The 25,610-nt window shown below is 44.3% G+C and overlaps 1 protein-coding gene across 1 annotated transcript in view; it reads left to right on the top strand.

The window, feature by feature from the left end:
* Window positions 1–1,703: 1,703 nt before the first annotated feature.
* COL21A1 (collagen type XXI alpha 1 chain) overlaps window positions 1,704–25,610 on the top strand; it is a 233,964-nt gene continuing 210,057 nt past the window's right edge. The window contains exon 1 of the mRNA XM_090034162.1: window positions 1,704–1,821. The gene's annotated coding sequence lies outside the window, so the exon portion shown is untranslated. The remainder of the gene's footprint in view (window positions 1,822–25,610) is intronic.

Here is a 25,610-nt window from a genome sequence, read left to right as displayed (position 1 = left end):
CATGAATCCACAGGTGCATCTCAAGTAGAGCCAGGGAGGTGATCCTTCCCCTCTATGCGATGCTGGTCAGGCCACAGCTGGAGTACTGTGTCCAGTTCGTTCACATCAACTAGATATTCCCAAATTGTCATTGCCTTTTTAAACATATTTAATTTCTTCCATTCCTACATTGGCTATGAAGTCAGGAGATGGAGCACACACTGCCTCTCCCTGCTATACCTGAGGACATCCAGGCAACAAGTCAAGAGTATTCTCCAAGCCCTAACCTGCCCACATCTGGGCATGGCCTCCAGGATAGCTAGTTTGATGAGCACTGCAACTTGTAAATGGAAATGCAACTAACACTCTGTATATCATTATCTTTAAATATATAAAAGGTAGGAAAGTTACTATCATGTTTGTAACTTTTGTTACATTTCTGTTAGTCTTAATAGCATTGAGTGAACTAATGTAAACAGAGATAATAATGTTTGTCTCTGTGTTTTCCTCTAGATACCATCCAGTTACTGTCTACGACAATGAATAAAGGTTTGGCTTGCACAAGAAAATATTTCAGCAAGGCTGCTGACCAACAGCTTTGCTTCATATCCTTTACTCACTTCCTTTCACTCAGATTCTCTGGAATTACACTACTCCCTTGTGGCAAAAGGGCAGTTAATGAAGTAGTGGCAAACAGAGATTAAATACATCCTTTAGGGGTGGTTCATTATGCATGTTTTTGTTGATGTCCGTTGTTTTTGATTGTTAGTTCAGCATCAAGGACAGATGAAAATGCTCTTTTGCCTAGAACTGGCCCCAGTAATTAAAGTACATTTTGGCCCATTTTTCTCTTGTCTTTTTGTCATAGATAGATGCATGAGTGCCTATAGTTGTGATACAGGGGGGGACAGATGGTGGAGCCATGCACCTGTGTATACTGTACTTCTGTATTCTAGGCCTGTAGAGGTAAAAGCCAGAGGGGGCAACAGGTAAAAGCCGGAGATGCCACCTTTCTCCTCTGGAATGTGTTGTGCTTTATGCAGACTTTCCGTTTTTCTAACAGCCTGAGTTTCTAGATGTGCACGGTTAGGTAAGACTCTGCTCTCATTTAAAAAGAAAACAAGTCCCTTGGGTCCCTTGCCCTCGTGTAATAAAAGCTTGAAAGTGAACAAGCTGCACCTGAGAGACTTCGCAACAAGATGGTAAAAGGCTCTCACAATATTTAAATCAAGTCTCTGATTTCGAGGGGCTACAGTTACACCCACGCGCCGGCAGTCCTGACAAACCTCACGCTGTCTCCTCGCCCTCCGGCGGGAGGGCGAGAAGTCCCTCACGTGCAGCTGTTTGCTTTCAAGCCCAGGAGCTCCTCCCCCGCAAGTCAAGCCCCAGTCTGGCCCTAGGGCGCGCTGCCCAGAGCCACCCGGGGGTTTGACTGACTAAGCATTTCCCTTCTCCAGCTTCCGAGGCTTTTGGAGCAAAGCACACCTGGGCCAGACCCCTACCCCTGCCCTCCCTGCTTCAGCCCCCAGGCAGCAGAGCCAGCTCTCCCTGGAGCTGGCTGCTCTTTGCGGTCCATGTGGCAGGGCTCCTCAGGGGGTCTTCCCCCGGCTCCAGCCTGAGGAGCGATTTGGGTAATGGGTCGTGCATGGGGAACCCCCCCGCAGCACGGGTCCCCGCCCCGTCCCCCCTCGAGCCAATGGCGGCGCCGGGCCGGAGCGGAGGGGTGGCCCCGCCCCGCCCCGCCCCGCCCCGCGCGGACCCCGAGCGCACTCATCTGGGCGCGGGAGCGGAGAGCCCGCCGCAGCTTGTTTGGGGGTGCGCGCCCGACCCGGCCCGCACCAGGTGAGTGGGGATGCTCCGAGGCTGCCGCTGGGCTGCGGGGCATCCCCAAATGCCGAGTTCGGCTTCAGTTGCTTCCTTTCTTATGCGGGGGTTCAGCTCCGGCCAGTGCAATGAGAGGGAAGTGCAGGAGGGAAGAGGAGCCGACTTTCATTGTGGGAAGAGAGCCTGGGGGAGCTTGTCTGTGAAAGGCGGGTGCAGGCTTCAGGACCGGCCTCTACCCGAGTCTGTGGATCCTAGAAACTCTTACACGTGCAGCCAGTTTTCTTCTTTAGAGCCTCCTGAGGAAGGTGGCAGGGATAGGGCACTGGTTTTCTGTGAGGAACGCTCTGCATTTGTATTGATTTATTTTAGTAGAGAGAGAGGAACAGAATGCCTCAGGCATAGGTTTCTTCCAGGCGCAGCAGCTACACGTGCACTTGGGTCGGGCAAGCCTAATGTCTTGGCCGTGAGGAAACGGTGGATACAGATAGCATGTAAAAGAAAGAATCTCAGGAAGGCATTCATCCTGCTCAAGGCAGGATGGTACCTGTCTGAGCTGTCACAGCTAAATGCTTGTCCTTGTGAGTGCTGCTTCTTGTCCTGGAGGTGAAAGCAATTTCCACTTCTGTGCAAACATAACAATGACACTTTTTTGGTGGGTAGCTGCTGAGTACAGGAATGCAGAAATTGCGCTGGCATTGTAGTGGCAAATTTGCATCCTCAAAGCACTGTAGGATGTAAACTCTTGGAAGAGTGTTTTAGGCTCAAAATTAGGAAAAACTTCTTCACAGCCAGGGTATCTGTGGAATAAGCTCCCTCCAGAAGTGGTGTAATCACCTACCCTGGAAATCTTCTTCAAGAGGAAACTGGACAGTCACCTTGCTGGGGTCACCTGGCCCCAGTTATGTTTCCTGCCTGGTGGAGGGGGCTGGACCCGATGTAAGGCTGGAAGGGACCTCAAATGATCAATCTGTGAACCTTGCTTCTCTTGCTCTGCAGACTATTCAATATGAGAGAGTGTTTCCGCTGGCTACATCTGGTTTGTAGTGCCTAAGTGTACATGATAGTGCTTTGCAGACTGGAAAAAAAGAATCTGCTTCTTCAACCAGATGGCTTGTTGGGAGAACTCCCAGCAGACCTGCTCCTTTGTTCTTACAAGGTGTAGTTTTTCAATCAACCCAGGGTTTAAGAGATCAATCACCACTTTACTAGGAGTTCTTGGGATCTGGGATTTGATAAACTTGCTTTGAGGTCTTGCCAAAAATTTCATTTGTTTCTTTTCTATTAAGTATAAAAATAGAAACAGGCAAATGGTTTAAGTATGTGCTCAGATGTGTGATGCTAAATTAAAAACAGGCATGCATCCAATGATAACAAATTGAGCTGCAGAGAGCAGTTAAATATGCAGTGCTAAATACTCTTTCATGAAAGGTAAGGTATGATTTTTTTATTTTTTATTTTTAAATGTAATATAACCTGGATTTAGAGGCTGGCAGAAGCCCAGGTTATGATATACTGGTACTCACGATGAATGTCACCCTGCCTTCTGACCTTATTCCAGGAATACGGCTATTGATTTGAATGGGAACACTGCACAAGGAAGGTATTCTTTAGTGCAAGAGAGGTTATTTTGCCTTCAAGTGTTTAGTTACTTCATTTTTGTGCTAGTTGATGTGATGTGACTTTTCTCTTGGTTGCAAGTGCAAATGCATATAAAGTCTAAGCACTGTGATAGAAAACCTCTTGGAGAACATCTGATTTTTACAGCATCTGGACCAGTAAATTATCTTTTTAGATGCATCTTAGAAACCTGAATTGTACTTTTGAAGGAACTGTGTGAAGTACATCCAGTGTAGTTCTCTTTATTGCAAAGGGATTGTCCTGTTAAAATGAGAACCGTCATGACTGCAATGTACAGCAGTAACCAGCAGGGCAAAGAGCATTGCCATACTGTTGAACCAATGAGTGCCTTGTTCAACCCTGCATTCTGGAAACAGTAGGCAGAAACAGATGTTTCAGAAAAGGGTTCAATAAACCTGGAAGTGGAAAGTTACGACCCTTTTAATGGGGAGAGTGTTCTTTCTGTGTAATTCCTTGCCTCCAGTAATATCCTGTGACAATAAGCTCCCAGGTCATGGTATGTAGAGGCCATTCCTGTCAGCTTTTTCTTTTCTTTCTTATTTTTTCTTTCCCTTAAAGTAAAAAAATTAAGTTTAATTGTGTGTCCTCATTCTTTTTGTGTTCTAAGACCTAGATCAGGCACTTCTTTACCCTACCTGCTATGTACCATTTATCATGTTGTATATATGACTGTCATCTCTTATTCACCCTTTTCTTTGAAGTAAATAACCCAAGTTGTTTCAATGTCTCTTTCTTGTTAGATTTTTCTACACTTTTCATCATTCAGGCACCAGCTTCCACAAACCTTTTTGTTGTATCCTTTTTGTTAGGAGCAACAAGAGCTGAACACAGTATTCCAGAGATGAAATAACATTTACATATTCTGATGTTTTCCGTGTGCTCCATTTCATTCCATACTTGCATCTTAGTATTTTGTTTGTTTTTTACCTTTGTAACATACCATTTAAAAATGTCTTCACCACACTGTCTGCAGCAGGGGAGGGCTATTAGTTTGGACGGAGGGCTGCCTAACAAATTTTGGCAAGCTGTCAGGGGCCACATAAGTAGCCCAGCCCCTTGACAGCTGCCTTGCCCCCTGGTTGCCACTTCGGGACCAGAAGTCCTGCCCCTTAACCTCTGACCTTCACCACCAGGAGTCCCTCCCCTAGCTGCTCCCTCCCCCCTCTCCTTTTGGGAGGGGGGTTATCTTATAACCAGAAAAAAACCTGAACCATACACTAGAAGTCAAACACCTACTATAATATATTTTAATACAAAAATATTTGTCATGACTTGTGATTGTGTACTGTATATAGAAGGGATTGCATAATAACTCAGAAATAAAGTTTCATTTTTTATAGTGTGGGTGGGATGGGTTGTGGGAGTGGGGGGGTTGTGAGAGGGTGTGGCTGTGTAAGGAGCATAGGGTATGTTGGGTGTTTGTATATGTCGATAAGGATTCTGAGGGAGGGTGGGGGTATAGAGACTCACAGTGGGGAAGCCCTATGCTGGACTCTGGGGAGGTCAGGGCTCCCTCCATTCCCTGCAGACTGCAGGGACCTGCGCAGCAGGGAGTGGGGGAAGCAGCAGGCTCCAGTGTGGGGCTTCCTCCACTAAGTCCTGGACTACAGGCACGTGGTATGTGGCTCCGCTTCCTCTCCCTGTGAAGCACTGGCCAGAGCCACGCCTGGGTTGAGCACAAGTACCTTGACCTCCCTGCCTGCTGTTGCTGCCAGGCAGTGGGGGTTGTACACTATGGGGGGAAGGTGTGGGGGAGTCCCTACATTTACCCACCCTCACACCCATGCCCTGCCCATCTGAGCTCAGTGCTTCCATTGCCCCCCTGGGTGCAGGCTCCATGCTGTGCTCCTGTTTCTGCTCAGCTGCAACTCCAGCCCCACCACTTCCCTACCTGCTGCCCCAAGTGCACAGGTTCCAGGTGCAGCAGGAGCCCTGCCCGGAAGCTGCTGGCTGGGCAGAGCCATTCTGCCCAAGAGGGTAGGCATGATGGCAAATACAGTATGTTGGGGGATTGTACACGTGGGCACCTCGCTCCCACCCTTGTGGGTGGAAGGACTGGGCAGGGTGCAGTTCATTGGTGTGGGGTGCCATGGGCCAGATGAAAGTGCCTAGTGAGCCAGATCCAGCCTGCAGGCTGTATTTTGCCCACCTCTGGTCTACAGTGATGTCCAGGTTTTAATCCTAGCTCATTAATTTAGAGCCCATTAGAAATATTTCTATATCTTAAAGTCCATTGCTTTCATTTGGCCACATTGATTTCAGTCTGTCATTATGTTGCTTGTTCATCTAACTCAGGGGCAGGGAATTATTTCGAGTGGAGGGCCGCTTACTGAGTTTTGGCAAGCCATTGAGGGCCGCATGACAGGCAGCCAGGGGCAGATAAATATTAATTTTCTAACTTTTTAGGGGCCCCGTGGGCTGGATAGAATGGCCTGGCGGGCCACATTTTGCCCACCCCTGATCTAACTTTAAAGCTCCCTTAAGTTGTCTTAAGTTTGAGACTTAAATTAATTGTATTGGTTAAGAATGAAATCTGCTTAACTTACATAACACTTAGGCATATAAGCTGTTAAAGGTAGACTTCTAAGCAAATCAAAGATCAGATTTCCAGGTAGCATGCAATGCAGCAAATTTATACTGATTGCACAGTCTGGAGACCTGCAGAAAGTATCAATATGAATCTATGGCCTAACTTGCACTTGCAGACCATTGAAGTAGCTTGATGTTGGACTAGATGACCTGTTGAGGTTTGAAGTGGTGGGCATTGCTGTTCACCCACAATAAAATGTAGGGTGGGGGGGGGAGATCACTTAAATACTTATTGTCCTGTGACGGTAGCATGTGATGTGTTTTAAATAGCTTCAGTTGGAGCTGAATCCTGGGAGATACATGTGCAGTTTGATTTAGAAACTTGACTGGTTTTGGCACCGGGCAATATTTTACCAAGCAAAACTGTACCGGCAGGGGTGTGGACAAAATGATCTGTTGCAAGGGTAGGCAACATGTGGCCCATGGGCTGGATCCAGGTGACCAAAGGATTTTATCTAACTTGGGGTGGGTCTCTTGTCCCTGCCTGACTCAGGTGTTAGGGACAGCCCAGGCTGTGGTGTGTGCCCAGGCTGGGGCCATGTGGCAGTTGGACTCCACTTCCCAGCAGCCCTGGCAGTGGTAGCTCCTTTTGGCTGCTGTTGCTAGTGTTGCTGCTGTTGCTGCCAGAGCCAGCTCACTGCCCAGGCACCCTGGACCCTGCACCCACCACTGGGGGGCACTGGGTGGATGGGTGGGCAGACAGGGTTTCCATTGGAGACTGGCCCAAGACTGGTGTGGGAAGGGCATGCTTGGTTGGGTGGATGGGATGGAGGTGTGGGTGGTTGGCGAGGAGCATCCAGCAGCGGGATGGGGAGGCGGGGCTAGGGCCTGGATGGCAGGGCAGTGACAGCGCAGGGCTGGGATCTGGGGCAGAGCCACAGTCTGCTGCTTACACATCACTATGGCAGGTGCCGTTCCAGGGGCCATGGCATATGGGGAGCAGATCATGGCTCTGCCCCATTCCTTGGCCCTGTGCTGTCACCACCTCATGATACTGGCCCTACCCCCAGCCCCAGCTCCATCCTCTTGTTCTGACGCTCCCCACCCACCCGCAGCCCTATCGGACTAGATGATCTGCTCAGGTCCCTTCTGACCCTAGAAACTATGAAACTATAAGTAGCCCATTAATCTGCATAGGTATTGGTGTAAAGTATGCTGATTGGTCTAGCTTTCCAGGGTTGATGTCAAGCACCCTGTTGGTGACTAATACCAATTAGAAATGAAAGAGATGAGCTGTGGTGATGGTATTGAGTAATCAAATGAATGGAAATAAAATGTTACAAAACAAATAAATGTCAACTTTCTGGAGTCTTATGCAACTTTAAAATGCACAAGCTCATTGTGGGTTATTCTGTAATAAGACAAGTTTTAAATCATGTAAAATATTAAAGGACAGTTAAAAATAAAGTTTTGGCATTGGAGTGGTCTTGGCACTTAACTATAAATCTCATACAATTTACAACAGACACAGAATGCAGGGAAATTATTTCTGTGGTCTCATGAGAAATTTAACTCTTGTTAATGTGAGTCCTAGTTTAAAATTTTACTTCGAATTTTCTTTTGGTTGGAAAAATGAATGCCATTATTAGTAACTAGAAAAAATTATGTTTCTGCTATTCAACAGGACTTCTTGATAAGGTGGCCCTGAGTATCTCTGAGGTTACAGTTATATAGCTGTATTGTGACAGTTCCAAGAAGCCACTTGACTATGATGATTTGGCTCTGTCTGTATTTTAACATGCAGCAAGCAAGCTTTGTTTGCTAATTTATTGGACCACTTGTATTGTTGGGAGAGAGATTAGATATGCTTATGGGGGTGAAAAAAAGGCCCTTCTTTAGGTCTGGGAGAGAGGCAGATATAGCCTAAGCTAAATCCAGTTACATTGTCATGAGCCATAAAGCTGTATTAACTCCATGGGTTTTAGTGTCCAGTAAAATAATGTAATTTTGTTCCCAGGCTTGTCTTCTGAAAGCAGTGTGGTGGCTTCCATTCAGTATGAGAAGGGTGAAGTCAGAGATGAAGTGGTTGTTCTGTGAAAAGTGTACTTCACATGGTGATTTGGCTGCTTCTGTCCTTTATCGTTTTTCTGTGAGAGTTCATTTTGGAGTGTTGTGGTGCTTTCATTTCACTCGTGTAACTTCCATGAGGACATCTAGTGTAATGGATGGGATGTATCATGCTTTGGGATCAATATATGTTGGATCCACAGATTTTATGTTTTTGCTGTTGGTTATGTTGACAATGGAGATGTCAGTAGATTTTTGTATTTGCTTAGGCAAGGTCTTGCTCTGTCTGGTGTTTGTACAACGAGGAGTTAGCTCCTGGTGCCCAGCTTGGCAAAGCTGGGGCTTGTCTGAAAGCTGCGAACTTAGGATGGAATGTTTAGGAATACTTTTGTCTTAAGTGTGAACCTCTTTAATTATAGCTTGTAAGTGTTTGACCCTTTTAATAGCTGGCATGGTAAAAGATAATATGAAATAAATCTTTGCTACTTGCCTATGTCCTGTATAAGTGGTGCTATCCCACAGACCCATGTCATTTGGCTTGCGGGTGTTGGATAATGCAAACCAGATGATATGGCCCTGCCCATGGGATTGGGCTGGTACATGGCTTGATTGGGCTGGTGTGTGGCTGGATTCAGTGCACTGGCCTTGTGCTGGATCCAGCCCCACCCTGGATTAACCCACAGACTGACCTTGCACATGGGATCCTGCCTGCAACCCCAACGGCTGAGTACCACTGTACAGCTGGCTACAGCATCAGTGCAACTTTTATTTTGACCTGCGACTTGATTTTAACTTGGAAGTTGACTAGATAATTCAGGGATGACAGATGAATTAATAACTTAAACAGAACAATCAAGAGTTGTATCATCTGGCATTTATACACCAATGATGGTGAGTTCTGGGGGGGGGGGCGGTAAAGAACAGGGGTAGATCACTCTGGATTAGTGATTCTCAACCAGGGTGCCTTGATATCCTTTCAAAAGTGCCAAGCAATGTTAACACTGTTAGGTGTGCAAACATGAATTACAAGATAAACCCAGAGTTTCTGTATAGAAATCCTACACTGCTAGTACAGGACATATTCTGACTTCCTGTGTTCTTTCTGAGTGCTTTACAACAGGCGAAGTTGCTCTATTATATTTCTGTAGTCAAAAAATGAATGAAAATAAGAGCTGGCATCTTCCAAAGAATGAAGAGTGTCTTGTCTAAAAAGGGTGAGAACAACTGTTTTAGGCATACACTGTTCAATGTTTTCCCTCAAAAGTATCCACCTCTACCACTGTCAGAGAGAGGATACTAGGTTAGATGGACCATTGTTCTGATGGCACTTATGTCCTTGACACTTGTTGAGATGTCTCTGGGTGTGAGTGAGCATAAGGCCTTTTTGGTAGAGAGATATGGCAGACTAAGCCAAATGCTTGAACTGGACTTTTTTCCTTCAGAAAATATTCTTCTTTCCTTTAGATTACCTAAGGTCCTCTTTAGATCTTTGGGTAAAGGTGTAATATGGCAGGGGGTGTGATTGTGTGGATCACGCTTCAGATCCTATCCCATGTTATTGCCAATATAGAGGGAGTCTGGGGATTGCTAATTTGGGTTCCCCCTGAGCTCACAAGTAAAAAGTTCCTGCAGCTGTGAGTCCCATAGTTGATGAGACTTCTAGCCATGCTAGCACCTCATGCCTGTTGGGGCTGAGAGTCCTGAAGCTGTGGACTCTCAGTCCTAGTGGCAGCCCCAAGGACTCTAGGTCCAGGCAGCTGTGGGACTCTTGGTCTTGGCATCTGTGAAGTGCTGCCCAAAGGGAAAGTCCAGAGCTGCCAGGAGTCATGGTCCTGGTGGTTGTGGGATGCCACCAGGAGGCAGAGCACACAGCTGTGGGACTCTTGTTGCTAGCAGTTGTGGGGCACCACTGGGAGGGAGAGTCCCGTCACCTATGAGACTCCCAGGCCCAGCTGAACATGACGCACCCTGTGGCTGGGAGCTCGGTCAGCTGTTGGGGCTCCCAGCTACAGAAGCAGATCCTGCTACATGGGCAAATTTAAAATTGGATAGTTTTAGTAGAAAGTGGAAGAGGCAGCAGAAGTCCTACTAACTGGGGGTACCAAGCACCTATTAGCTTCTATTGCCCTCAGTAGACCTTGTAAAAGCTTTGTCCCTTGTGATTAATGTAATAGTTTTACATCATCTAATGAGACGAGGTCAGCACTTCATGTTCTAGTTATGAAAAATAGATACAAATCAAATATTCAGGATCAGCATAAAGTCTTGTATGTGGATCTGTTGGATAAGTTGAGTAGCACAAAGATAACTGCATGCTATTTCACCCTACTAATAGAAGTAGCTGGGATCACGCCACTTGACCACATAATAGCATGATACACACTACAGGCCTTGCTTGAGGTTATCATAGTGATAACAGTCTTCCTGGGTGAGATGTAAGGAGTGATTTGTTTAAAACCAATTAGCTTTTTGAAGTTTAATTTCTAAAACGTATCTAGCAGCATACCAGTTATTTAGGCTTTCTACACATTGGCAGTTCTTTTTCATGGCCCTTAACTGCAGGTACCTTGCAAGCTCCTGGTTGCAACTACAGCTACTGCCCTGCACTAGGGTATGAGTAACTTGTCATCTTAACTGTGGTTAAGTATAGTTGCTTGGAGACATAAAATGGCGGTCCTTAATATCAGCTGTCTCTTCAGTTCACCATGTTCTATCCTATTTGCTTTTATGAATATAACACCAATAATATCCCTTATCTGCATCGTAAGCAGAGAAAACAGAGTTAAAAAAGAGTTGGGAGAGAACAGCTTTTAAAATGCAACTATAATATTTGACGTCAAAGATTGTATATGGGTATGCTAATTCATATAGTAGGTGGGTAATTTATGCAAAGCCTGAGGTGTTTATGTATGCAGCATACATACATTCAGATAATCTTGGAGAATTCTCCAGGTTCCTGGTAGAAAAAAATTATCTGGAGATGCCTGAACAGACATTTTGAATGCTGAGCTCCTGTAGAGCAGAGAGCTTGCAGTGCTGATGCTGAGCAGTCGGGGCATCTCTGCACACATCTCAACCTGCTCTGCAGACTCCCTCAGTCTCCCTGGAGACAGAATACAGCAATGCACAGGGAAGCCCTGATTGGTTGACTTGGACTGCTCAGGGTCAGCCTATGTCTCCCTAAAACACAATGTGGGATTGTGAAGGGGGGAGTGTGCAACCGTTTGCTTAGCTGGAGCAGCAGAGTGCAGCAAGCACCATGCTGACTCCTTGAGTGGCGAGTTGGGGGTGAGGAGGGAGGAAGCAAAGCAGCCTGGGATACTGAAGGACTCTGCTATGGCTTCTCTCAGAATACTGAGGCCTGTAAAGGGAGATTATGAAAGAAATATGTTCATGTTAGAGGCTCGCATTTCATTGAAAAAGGATTCTCTTAACTTTTCAGTGGGCGTTGGACTCCTGTGCTATACTTGTAAGTGAGATATGGAAAATCTCTTTCTTGGAGAGAGGGTGAGAATCCAGTGGCAAACCTAGACAAAGAAAAATGGAAACAGCTGTTGTGAAAGTTCTTGTTGTGAGCTGACAATAGAGAAAACAACAGAGAAAAGGAAAAACTAGAAAGATAAGTACATCCTGATTTCTGTACAGAGTCAGTTAAAGACACCAAGGAAGAAAAATCTAGATGCCAAACTAAATGCATCTTTCCTGGAATAAAGTTGCATAAATCACTGAAAGTTATAGAACTCTGATATAATGTTTCCAGATCCAAGGAACTTATTAGTACCATATGACAGTTGGGACCTTACAGTAAAACTGAAGATAGGTAGGTAAGTAGCCTCTAGCTTTTTAATCACAAGGGGGGAAAAATGAAGAAAGTTTGCTGAATAGTGAGAATCATTTTTTTTTTTTTTTTTTTTTAAAGAAGCAAATGGAGCTTTATGTTTTGCTCCCTAATGAATTTGCAGTGAATAGACAGAGGAATGTAATTGTCTATTTCTTCTTATTCTGAACCCATTGTGAAAAGCATCCCCTTCCCCCCCCACCCCTATCTTGGGGTGTTCATGACTTGGCTTCTGAAACAAGAGTTGGAATCTGTGCCAAAGAGTGGAAAGTTGGGGTGCAGAGGATTTAATTAAGGAGATCAGAGCATGGAGGACAACTGAACCTAATTTTCAGAAGCACATGGCTGTCTCCTAGGATTAGGAATTATTAGGATTAGGATTATTGCTTGTATTAGGAAAAACCTATTCTCTATTTCCTGCGTAATTCCTGCAAATTGATGTCTTTTTGTGGGCTCCAAATGCGAAACTAACCATTGTTTAAATAAGCAGCCAAGAGGAACCAAGGTCCTAAATCTACTCTTGCATTGTCTTGTTTCTCTGAATAAGGCATCTTTCCTTATGAGAGATTTCCTTGTAAAGGAAAGTCGAGTCTCCTGTTTTGAAAAGGACATTCAGAATTGAGTCTTGGCAGTGCCTGTTAGAGACTACATTAGACTACTGCTGCTAGTAATAAAATACTGTTTTTAGCCTGTCCCTGTGAAATGTAGGAAAGTTTGCCTTTAACTAAACACTGTAATAGTGAGTACTTGGTTGTCATTTTTCGTATACCTAGCTCTATATAAAAAAGGCACCAAACACAACTGACCTGGAAGCTGTCCAGTATAATGCATTGCAGAGCATCATGAGCTAATTTTTCAAAGAATCACTCCTGAAGCCTTGCTTAAAACTAGAAAAAGTTCACTATTGAAGCTTCTAGGGAAGTGGTTCTCAACTGGGTTGCTATGGCAGCCTGGGATGCCATGAGACCCTTCTAAGGATTTGACAGTGCTGTTGCTGCTGCTGCTCCTGATCTTGCTATGGCCACCAGGGCTAGGGACAGAAGTTACATACAAACTGCTTTAAGTGACTGCAAATCAGTTTAAGTCTGTAACAGAACAGAAATTCCGTGCACATAAACCACTTTCAAAATGGCTGAAACTAGTTTAAGATCAATCTGACTGTATGTAGTATATCAGACTTAACTGATGTAGGTCAAACTGGTTTATGGAACTTTTTTGTCCCCTTCCTGGTTTAAATTAAATCACAGTCTCCCAGTATCTTAGGATGCTTTGTAGACCTAAGCTCACCTGTGCTGTCTGCTCCAGCAGAACAAGGTTGCTCTGCCCTTCTGCTCCATAGCTGGAGCACTACCACTGCTCTGGCTACCTGAGAAGGAGTAGGGAAGGGAAACCTGGCCGCACCCAGGGTCTGCCTAGTGGGGATGGAGAAGACAGCATGGCCAGACCCTGGTCCAGGCTGGCAGAATGAGGCAGAAGTGAGGTGACGGGTGGTTTAAGCCCACTCCTTGGCCTTCGTAGGACCCCTACTGGGGTTTGTCTGGAAAGAGCAGAAGAGCCCCTGCCTGGTTTTTCCCTGCTTGCCACTGGAACGGAGTGTGTGTGGGTATGGCCAGACACCAGCCGGGGCTAGTACATGGAAGGGAAGGAGAGGGGTTTAAACTAGAGGTGCACTAATACGTTGGTCCCTTATTGGATGGGCACTGATATAAGGAAAGTTGACAGTATTGGCAATTGGCATATTTTTTAGCTCATGTGGCAGATATCACCAGTGAACACCCCACAGGTGGCCAGGAGCACAGCTCAGCAGTGTGGGGAGCAGCTGGGTCTGGCTGGTAAGTCTGTTGTGAGTGAAGTGGCAGGGGAGGGCAGATCAAGGCCCCCAGGGTGCGGGAGGGAGTGGGACTAGGGCAGGTGCTGTACAGCAGGGGTGGGGCAAGGGATGGAGCTGTGAGTGGCTCTTCCTGGTGGAAAGTTAACCGTGAGTACAGAACATGTATAAAGCGTATCATATGAATAGAGAACATAATTACCCATGTTTAAAATAAAATTCAAAATGATATAAGTAATTTCATTCAAAGTAAGGATAAGGTGTGTGTTTTGTTTTTTTTTTTAGTTTGTTTGTTTTTCAAAAGGTAACTCTAACATTTAGTCTCACACATCCCATTTATTTCAAGTGCAGTTGTATAATTAAATTCCCAACTTGTCTTGGGTATGCTCCAGTCTGCTCTTAACCTGGGTTATATTGATAGTGAAGGTTAAGCAACCTAGTTGGGATTAGCACATACTTTGGATTTAAATGCATGTAACCTGGGTACACCCAAGGCCATGAACTATTCTCAATTGGATGGGATGGGTAGGCAGGAGGGGATGCTATGAAAGGGAAGCCAGAATTTCGAGCAGATCCTTCTTTCCTCTATGGAGTTAGCCCAAGCCCAAAGTTCTTAACTATATATAATTTATTGAGTCAATATACATAATCATAAAACTAAATATCGTACATATGTTAACACAGTGAACATTACCCAATAACCAAGGTCAATCCCTAAATAACACTATTTACCCATCACAATAAATAATTTCTTCAGGAGCCTTGGCCCTATTGCCTGGTGAGGGAGAGCTCCCCAGCTTTTCTTGGCTCCACTCTTTTTCATTTGTGTTTTACCCCAAGATGGCTAAAAAGCATTCACAAAGAACATGTATTTTAGGCACTATTTATGCACTCACAGAAGTGCATAAATAAAAACTAAGTAGTTCAAGTAGTGGTAGAATTTTACCTATAACAGCACAGAGCTCAGCATAGGATGCTGTAATCTGTTGATCAGGCTTTGGTGGGAGCCCTGCTTTCATACAGTTTTGGAGCCCAGTCACGAACACTGACCTTCTTTCCCTCTTCCCCTTTCCTTTCTTCCTCCCTCCCTTGTCCACACCACTGGATTTAGCTTCAGGGGAAAAGAGGATGAGCAGTAATTGTGCTCATCCTCTAGGCTGTGTGAAAGCAGGGGCTCCAACCAGAGCCTGTGTTGATAAGACGATGATTCAGAGAGTTCACAGCATACCTCAGAGCTCTGGCAGCTGTGTGACATACTGGTGGTGAGCTTGGGGAGCTAATTGCTTATATATCACAAAGGAGGGAGTGATTATACCTCTGCACTCCTCTGGATCCACTCTAACTTCCATTTGAAAACTTCCAGTGATAAAGATTCTGTTCACTTTGTAGATGATTTGTCTTAGAAAGTGGTTCTTAATGCCTAAATTAAATCTTTCTCATTGAAACGTTAAGTTGCCTTGTTCCTGGTGGATAGAAATGATGACTAATTATCTCTTCATAACTACCCTGCCAGTATTTGAAGACTGTTATAAAATCCCTCTTCAGTCTTCTTTTCTCTAAACTAAACACTTGCAGTTCATCCAGGCTTTCCTTGTATATCATGTTTTCTAGACCTCTGATCCTTTTTGTTGCTTTCCTTTGGACCCATTCTAATATGTCCATGTCTTTCTTGAACTGTATTGTCCCAAACTGGACAAAGCTAAAGCCCGACAAAGCCTTGCTGCTGCTGAACAGAGTGGAAGAATAGTTTGCTGGGCCATACAAGTGATTGCTATTGTAGGTTTTTGGTTTTCTTTCTTGTTTGTTTGTTTGTTTGTTGTTTTTTTTTTTTTCAGTAATAGGACACCACTAACTTCTATTCAGTTTTTGTCCACTATAACCCCTAGAATGCTTTTTGGTGGTACAGCAGCCTACCTGGCCATTCATAGATTTCATAGACATTAGGGCTGGAAGGGACCTCGGGAGATCGAGTCCAGCCCCCTGCCCAAAGGTCAGCTGGGGTCATAGGATCCCAGCAAGATAAGCATCCAATTTATTCTTGAAGGTGTTCAATGTAGGTGCTTGAACCACCTCCGCTGGCAGACTGTTCCAGACCTTGGGGGCTCGGACAGTAAAGAAATTCTTCCTTACGTCCAGCCTGACACGGTCTTGCAGGAGTTTGTGACTGTTCGACCTCGTCATCCCTTGGGGCGCTCTGGTGAACAGACGTTCCCCCAGATCCTGGTGGTCACCCCTGATAAACTTATAGGTGGCCATCAGATCACCCCTGAGCCTACGCTTTTCCAGGCTAAAGAGTCCCATGTCTCTCAGCCTGTCATCGTAAGATCTGTTTTCCTGACCTCTGATCATGCGCGTGGCTCTCCTCTGGACTCTCTCAAGCTTCTCCACATCCTTTTTGAATTGTGGAGCCCAAAACTGGACGCAGTACTCCAGCTGCGGCCTCACCAAGGCCGAGTACAAAGGGAGAATGACGTCCCAGGATTTGCTCGAGAAGCATCTATGGATGCACGACAGCATTTTGGTTGCTTTACTAGCTGCAGCATCGCATTGGAGGCTCATGTTCATCTTGTGGTCAATGATGACCCCCAAGTCTTTTTCCCCAAACTTGTGCACTTTTTTTATCCTAAGTGCAGTACTTTAAACTTCACCTTACTGAAGTTCATCCTACTATTTCACATCATTCCTCTGATTGTATTAAGGTCATTTTGACCCCTAATACTATTCTTCAAATACTGTTTCCCCCATGCAGTTTCGATCATCTGCAAATCTACTCAATGTAGATGACCTTCCAGTGTAGATTCCCCTGACATTGTGTGCACTCAATGTCATCCTCCAAGTTGATAGAAATATTAAGTAGTAATGGACTCAGAACATCCCCCTGTGGAACCACTCTTGCTACCTCCTGGGCACATCTACGTGTGCTATTAATGCACCCGAATAAACTCTGATGCAGTTCGCACTAGAATTTATTGTTCCCACACTTATACATGAGCCCAGAACTGCAGCACATTGAGTTGCCCTGGCTGGCAAGAGCCTGGGGAGTTAGCCTGCTAGCCTGGATCTGCTCCAACCCAGCTCACCGTGCTGTAGAGGGACTGGTTGGGGCATGAGGGTGCTACAGTGTGTGGGTAACTGGCAGCACAGGGCTTGTGTTGGGCAGTACTATTCTATGGCATAGTTAATTAGTTTATTGCAACCTAATAATGCTGCATGTGTAGACAGTGATGCTTTACTGTGGAGCTAATTTGTCAATTCTTCAGTTTAAAATAAGGTGTTGCATATAGCACGTGTGTAGATGCTCCCCCTCTGATTTGCAGATTGAACCACTGATGACTACTTTGAACAAGATGATACAGCAACTTATGTATTCTCCTTACTGTGATTTTTAAATCTAGACTGCATTTCCTTAGTTATCCAGTAAGAATGCCATGGGAGAGAGTGTCAGGCAAATGGGATCTATTGCTGTCTTCCATCTGCAAAACTATTCATCTTGTCATTGAAGGAAAGTGAATTTTCTTATTATCCAGGGTTGCCTTGGGTCTAAAAAGACTGAGAATCACTGCTTTAGATAAACCCTGTTCAGTACTCTTACTGAGCTTTCCTTTCTTTACCTTCCCTTTGAGGTAGATTATGAGTATATTTCCAAAATAAGTGGTTAAAGATCTAACTTGTGTAATCTAAGGGGAAAAAGTTTGAACATTTAGAAGATGTTCTCAGGACTTCCGTGAACCAGTTCAAACCAGTTTTTTAGTGGTCTTTGGAAGTTGTCAATGAAACAATATTTAATACTTTGAGAAGAATTGGGTTCCTAGGAAGAAAGCATTTTGGGCAGCTCCTGGAGCTCTTAAACCCTGGATTGTTCATGCATTAACAGCTTTAAAGTGGTTTTAAGTACTTGTTATGCGGCTCAAAATTATGCCACTCCAGGGCAGGATTATCTCTGCTCCACACTACCCAGCTCCTGTTCTGTTAAGGTGTGTGGCCACTGCCTACAGATGTGCCGCCCAAGCTGAAGTCCTCCAGTATCCCAGGATTTCTCTCATAGAGCAGGGCTTACCAGTCCTGAAGTGGCATCTCACAGCTACAGCTCTTAATTCTGCCCCTGTTCACCAGGCCTTTAGTAGAAAGCTGTGCAAGTGGGGGACAGTCAAAGAAGGTTTCTAGACTATGAGTATGACTGCTTCAAGCTAGCACTGATCAATATTTGTGTGGCTCATGGTATAAGTTGTAAAAAGGCACTTTTTGTTTCACATGAACTATTAATTGGTCATTTCAAATTGGCCCATGGATTCACTTCTTTCCGTATATAACATTTTCACACTAACAAGATGTTACAATGTTCATTTGTATTTTGGCTAATTTTTTTTGCCATACAGGCTTCTTGGGAACTGAGCAGATCAATTACAATACAAAGCATATCAAGCTACATTAGGGCTCTCCAACTAGCATCCTGTAGGCTACATGTGGCCTGTGAGTGGTTAACATGTGGTCTGCAGGCCCCAGTAGCTACCTGTCTCACTGCTGCACTTTGGGGCAGGGCCTAGGGGAGATTGAAGTGGTTGGAGCTGCTAGTGAAACCTGTATGGCAGGAAGTGAATAGGCCTTGAGCTGTGGGCTTTGTGAACATGGTAAGAGACTGCCAGCAAAGATCACACTGGGTTGCGTGCCCTCTGTAGCATGTGGCCTGTGGTGGGTGAATGAGAGGCCTTGCACCATCACTGTGTGTGGCCCCTGGCCATGGTGAAGTTGGACAGCACTGAGTTACATGAAGTGCTAAACAATGACTATAACAAACAATATAAAATTATTGTGATATATGTGTCAGCAACAGGATACTTTACCTGGTTGCCCAGTGATTGGGAATTCACTTAAGTTGCGAGAGACCTAGGCTCAATTTCTCTCTTTGTCTGAGGGGACCTGAACGTAGAAGCCCAGCCTTCCAAGTTCATGCTTTAACCCCAAGGTGATGGGAAGCTTTAAGGTAGGTTTCCTCTCAAACCTTCCTACTGAAGCTGTTCCATTGTGTACGGAATCCTTAATAGTTATTGGGCCATTGAGGAGAATCCTGCTTCCTGTGCCACTGCTCGCCACTCCAGTCAGCACCATCTCTTCCCCTCATATTTTGTGATAAATGTATAGTGGCAAGTTACCTTTTAAAATAAGGTGTTGCTCTACTTATTGTTGAATTGCTTATTCTGGACCTATTTCAAAGTATCTACCAGAACTCCAAATTAATTCAGACCTGCCAGAGAGGCTTGGAGATTAGTTGCAGGTGGGGGGTTGAACTAGGACTTTTGGAATTGTGACACTGAGGGTGGATCAACATGTGCATATTAATACAATGCAATAAATTGCAGTGCTTATCGTGTGTTGCTCCTGGGTGCCGCATTTACATGGGTGCCTGAGACTGCAGCACGTTGAGCTGGATTGGAGCAGCCCTGGCTGGCAGGGAACCCTGGGGGGGCAACCTGTAGCTGAGGGCTGCTCTGACCCTGATTCAGTATGCTGCAGAAGGACTGGCTGGGGCACAAGGGTGCTCCAGTGTGGGGGTAACTGGTAGGCAGCCCTGCACTGAAGAACCCTTGTGTCCCAGCCAGCTGGGTCAGCATCTGCATGTGCACTGCGGTGGAGTGAAAAACCCCACAGCAAGATAGTACTTGTATTTAAAAGTTCTATCCTGTTCTGGAGTTTAGTTTCCTGCAGCCTAATAGGGCCACATGTATAGACACCAAGATGTTTACTGTGGAGCTAATTGGGCAACTGCAATGAATGTCCCATGTAGATGTGCCTAGTAAGTCCACCCTTGCAAAGAGCCATGCCTACAGTTTAACCAGAAATGAGATTACAAGAGAGAAATTGTGGCAAGTGGTGAAAAGCCATGTTGATAATTCTTTTAAATGAGGGGTGGCCAGCCTGCAGCGCACACACTACAAGTGGCATAGGCAGCCTCTGTGTCCTGTGCAGCAGATCAGGCAGTAGAGCAAAAGATCACGCAGAGGGCACAGGGTAAGGAACAGAAAGCAGAGCAACAGAACAGTCAGCTGAAACAGATTTCAGTAGCCCTTGGGGTGGGTTCAGAGCTTGTTCTTGGGCAGAACTAGCATCATAGAATATATGATAATTATGATGATTCTTTTTCACATGTTTACCTGTCTACTTGCATCTACACACACTGTTTAAAAAGGATCTGTATCAGTGTTTCTAACAGTGTTGCCCTGACATTTTAAAATAATTTCAGAATTTATTCAAGCTTGTAGGTTTATGTCTGAAAATGCACTTGGCATTTCAGAAATGTCAGATTTCTGGCATGAACAATGTACTTTTTTACAACATTGTGTACTGGAATCTATGATGGAATAATTTCTAATTTTTGAGAAGGCTACAGCACTTTGTGAGAGGTATATCATGGACCTGCTTGTGGACCTTAGGTTATAGATAGACATGGCACTTGTAGAAGGGCAAATTTGTCACAGGGTTTGACATGGATCAGTGGTACTTAAAGTGTGGACAGACACGTTGCTGAGCATGCCATATAATGTGCTAGTCCAAGATAGCAGTATAGGCAACCACTTGTAGGCTGTGGAAAATTACCTTCTTGGTAACAATAAACATCACTTCGTGGTGCCTACAGATATAGAGCTGCAGGAACTTACACATTTTGAGATGTGTGACTTTAACTGGGATAAAGTTATATTTTCCATAATGTAGGAAAATTTAGGTTTCCCTGCTTTGCCCATGGACTCTAACTGAGGTCCAGTATAATGAGCCAGCTATGTCATATGCACCTGAGTTGTGCAACTTTTGAAGAGTGATTCTAGAAAATAGGGCTGGAAGGAACCTTAGGCTTTCATCTATTTCATTCCTCTGACCCAAAACAGGATCACGTATATTTAGACAAACAAATGGCAGGAATGGCCTAACCTACTGTTAAAAACTTCTGAGATTCCCATCAACTCTCTGGGTAATTTGTTTCTCTGTGGAACTATTGTTGAAGTTAAACATGCTTTTTTCCTGATGTCTTAAATTGCATCAAAGGAGACTTGGTTAAGCCCATTACGTTTTGTCCTAGCATGAATAGACGTGGAGAACGGTTTATTACCTTCCTCTTTACAACCATCTTTAACATATTTGTAGACTGTTATCATGTCTCCCTTCAATTTTCTCTAGACTAAACAAACCTAGATCTTTTAAAATCTTTCTTCATAATATTTCTTTATACCTCTGATCACTTTGTTACTGCCCTCTGTACTTTTGACAGCTAGTCCATATCTTTCAGTCCACATCTTTTTTGAAGCAGCCAAAACTGATCACAGTAATGCAGCTAAGGTCTTACCATCGCTGAATAGAACAGAAGGAAATTACCTCACATGCCTCAAATGTTTATTCACTTCAGTGTAACATTTGCTTTTTTTCACAACAGTATGCATTCTTGACTCATGGTCTATTAGTGATCCACTATGACTTCCAAATCCTTTTTAGCAGAAGGGCTTTCTAGCCAGCAGGATTTTGTTTAGTGGATGGTTCCTACCTAGCTGTAACTATTTATTTTTATTGAACTGCATGATTTCCGTTTCAGACCATTTTCCCAATTTGTCAAGATCATTTTCAATTCTAATTCTGTCTTCAGAAGTTCTTGTAACCCCTTCCCTGCTATCTTGGTAGGATTATAACTTCAGTATTCATACTTCAGGTGCAATGGTTCAGAGTTCAGTCCCACACCAAATGCACTGGGTTAAAATGTAATTAAAAATAGTTTTTGGTGGATTTTGTAACTTTTATATTGATGGAAGGTAATTCTGGCTATGTGGTGTGCATAAGAATGAACCCAAAACTTACAGCTGGAAAGCTTTGATCTCTCACCCCTCCTACATATACAGTTAGTAGAGAGGCTGCTCACAGGCATTTTGACTGTGCATTCAGAGGTGAGGCTGATGCAGCTCAGGTGTGGTTCATGCATTTGAATATATATGCCACTTGATCTGGCAATGACTACTGTGATCTGGCAAGATTTCCTTCCTGCTTAAATAATCTGGACAGCAAGCTGTGCTTGTGATTGTTGGTATTATAATTTAAATGTACATTCCTACTGCCTTTGCAGTGGGTATAGTAGTGGGTCTTTTTTCACTCCTGCATTGTACCTATGCGGCGTTTCTGTGACACTGCCTTTTGGTATTTTGAAAGTTTACACTTGCAGTTTAACTTGTTAGTCTATTAAAGACCCTTGATTTGCAGTTCTGGAGACTGAAAAAGACAGACAGTCCAAATGAACTGAACCTTTAAAAATAGATAGATGTTTATTATATATGTTAGTTTATCTGGCTTTTTTGTCAGATGTTTCATACCATAACTGCAATAGATTTATTTGTTTTTATTGTGACTTGGCTTTTGTGGAATTTTTGTTACTAAGGCAGAACTAGAAAAATACTCTTTCCCTCTTTTAATAAGGAATTTAGGCACAACAGGCATTTAGGAGGAATTTTACCATGGAAGTTGCCAGATATTATTACAGATAGTCCCACAAGTTCTGCTTGACTGAAGATAAGTGCAGTTGGGTCTTGGAGAAATGCTAGTTGTAGCTTGTGGACCTGCTCTTTTAGAAGCCATTTCATGTTTAAGTAAAAGTTTACTTGGAGTTCTCTGAATATACCATTCTTGGGTGTGGAGATGTTGCCTACAGGTTTTACTCTTAAAAGTAAACCCACACTTGGTGATGTCAGCATTATAAAGCTTTCCTTTAAACGGCATTTTTGTGCAAACTGCTGAAGATCTCACCCCAGAACTATTAAAGAAGAAAATGTTGCAAAAATTCATCCTGGGTGTCTGGAATAACAAACTATTTCTCAACCTTATATGTACCAGAACCCATTTGTGAACACTGATGGTCAGTCTTGACCCAGTGCCCCCCTGTCTCTAGAATAACAAATCAAAAGCTTTAATAAGCCATGGCAAAAAAACGGTTTATGCTGACATTTACCATGAAAGAAGATTGAAGTATTTTCTTTCCTTGATTTTTAAACCCCACAATTAATGAGGAATATACTTTCAGAGAGAAGAAATAGAATCTTTTCAAGGTGGGGCCCAATTTTCTCCACTGTTATCTGCTTTTTGTGTGTGTTTTATTGTGGCTTTTTCTATACTTGGTGTTTTTTCTTAAAGGATTGTGGGAGACCTGCAATCCTGGGTTTACATGAGAATATCGGCTTTCTACCTTCCTTCTCCCCATGGTTGCCCAGAGAAGACTATAATTGCGTGACCTCAAAGCACCTTAAAAAGAAGGAGCTGCCTTCATATTATTACAGGAAGTAATGTGAGGGCTTGGGAGGAAAATCTTTTGGAAGATCTAAGGATTTCCTCTGTAGGAAATCTTGTTAAATTTAGTTGCTGTTTGATGCGCTTTTTTCCACTTCAGAAGTGAAAATTGCTGCTCGGGAACATTTTTATGAGCTCTGTGGATAAATGATCTTTGTCTTAATTGGCAGCATATGTAGAAAAGTTTATCTCTGTCAGAAGCTGGAGACCAGCCTCATGTTTCCCTTCTGTTTGGTGGAACTTTAGCAAGGTTTCTCAAAAAGCTATAGGAACTGACAAGTATCCTTTGCAGCACAACACTGAAGGATTGCTGTGCAGAAACCACCGAAAGCTCCTAATGGCTATTAGAATTTATACCCAAACAGTTACATCCACTGAGCCCTCTAAAGCATGGGTACTCAACCTCCAGCCTGTGGGCCAAAGGTGGCCCAGAGAGTCATTGGATCTGGCTGGCGGAGCTCCCCATGGGTCAGGAAATTTGGTGGCAGGGTGTGGTGACCATTAATATGGCCACACTCCCCCTTGCCAAATTCCCAAACCCCAAGCCCTGCTTGCCAGGTATAAGCCAAGCCATGCCCCACCCTTGCCCACCTCAGGGCTAGGGCACACCCCCTTACACCCTGTGCAGCTGGGCCAGTCCCTCTCGTCCCCCCTCCCCCCGTTTGGCTAAGTTAGTGCCAGGGTATGCCTCCTTCCCTCTGTGGGGCTGGGTCAAGCCCCTTCCCCTCCCCCCCACCTCGGGGCTGGGTTGCATCTGTACCCCTGCCCCCTTCCATGTGGCTGGATGATGCCCACTATGCTGACCCTAGGTGCTGAATCTGAACTATAATCTGGCCTGAGGTCAGACTAGACACAGCCTGGCTGGCTTTCAGGGGAAAAAGATTGAGCACTACTGTACCTCTGATCTAAAGTTTAAAGCATGGGTGACCGTTCTGATAGCAAAGATAAATTTCAGCTCAGAAATTCAAAAGTATCTTTAAACATAACTTCTCAAATGAAATATAATTTTAATATTCACTAGCTCAACTTTCCTTAGTGTCAAAAGTAGCCAAGGACAAAATAGGTCATTTTTTCCCTTCTGAATTGAGAAGGGGAGAAGATAGTAGAGTGACAATGGTAGAACTGTAGCTTCCTTAGTCATTTCTGCAAAGAGGAATGGTTGAGGGTGCCTTTGGGCAGTGTGGCTTGCGGTGCTTTCAGTTACTGATTTGAATAACAACTGTGCTTTCTACCACCTGCTGGCTTGTAGAAGTAAGTATACGGGCACAAGAAGATATCTCTGGAATCATTGTTGATGTATAGGGCGGGACCTTGTCCCTAGGGCACAAAATGCATATGTTGCCATGTTTCTGCTTGAGCTGTGATGGAATGGGGAGGAAAGAAATTTCCGGTCTTATTTATTTTTTTTCATGTTGTGCCCACACAAAATGAAGCAGAATTTTTGCCCCAGTTTAGAGTATTTTTATCAATCTGATTTGCTGCATAAAGAAACGTTTTCCCTCAACATTTACAAACTCTCATGCTGCATTCACTGCAGTTTTGAATTTTGTGGGTCTCTGATGTGCTCTACCCAGAGGCATAACTAACGATTTTTACGCCCTGGGCAAAGAAGCCAGAATGGGGTGGGAGGGCGGTTTTGGTGTGCATGTGCCAAGTACTGGAGAGTGAAGATAAGGGCTGCTGAGCATACTTGACCCTTACTGCTGCTGTGGTGCGGCTCCCTTCAGGCTGCCATTCTGCTGTCCTCTTAAATCAGTATCCAGGGCTGATAGCTTACTTGCCCACCTCTAGTTACAGTACCGGTTTTACCTAAGATAGTTACTACCATATCTGAATCCTATAATCTTTCATTTTATTCTCCTCATTACAGTGGTGTGAAATGAGGAAAATACATTTTACACATGAGGAGCTGAAATGCAAAGAAGCTAAGTGTGGCCAGTGATTAGTTGAATGCAGGTACCTCAGGAAGTCCACGGTGGAGTTCTCTTGAGCAAGAGAAGAATGAGGCAGGAGATACTGGTAGTAAACAGTTGGATAGGTTAGCGATGTGGGGGGGAAAGTTTTGACTACTACTGTGGGGAGAGGGGTTCTGATTGTCTTCAGCTTAGTAGTAGGGGGCTCTAAGGGTTTCCATCTCGGCAGTAGGAGCAAGAGTCTCCTGTGGGATAGACTAGCTAGGATAGTTAGAAAGGGTTTGCACTTGCCAAAAAGTTTATTTTTGGATAAATCACAGTACAAACACTCAAATATGCCACTACACATTGCACATATAAAGTATAGGCATATAATGAATGCTCTTTAAATTGTTTACAGAAATGTTAGCAGGCTAGAGTAGGGTTTGGTGATGTTTTCTGGTGTGGGAGGCTAGAATAGAATCATAGAAAAATAAGGTTGGAAGGGACTTCAGGAGGTCATCTAGTGCAATGCCCTGCTCAAAGCAGGACCACCCAACTAGATCATTCCAGCCAGGGCTCTATCAAGGTGGGCCTTAACCTGCAAGGATGAGGATTCCTCCATCTCTCTAGGTAACATGTTCTAGTGCTTCACCAACCTTCTAGTGAAAGAGTTTTTCCTAATATCTAATTTAAACTTCCCTTG

Source organism: Crocodylus siamensis, chromosome 1 (assembly GCF_052110815.1).
Source record: "Crocodylus siamensis isolate JL-2025a chromosome 1, ASM5211081v1, whole genome shotgun sequence".
NCBI classification, from domain to species: Eukaryota; Metazoa; Chordata; order Crocodylia; family Crocodylidae; genus Crocodylus; species Crocodylus siamensis.
The sequence above is the reverse complement of the archived record's forward strand: the minus strand, read 5'-3'. Positions and strand labels throughout refer to the sequence as shown.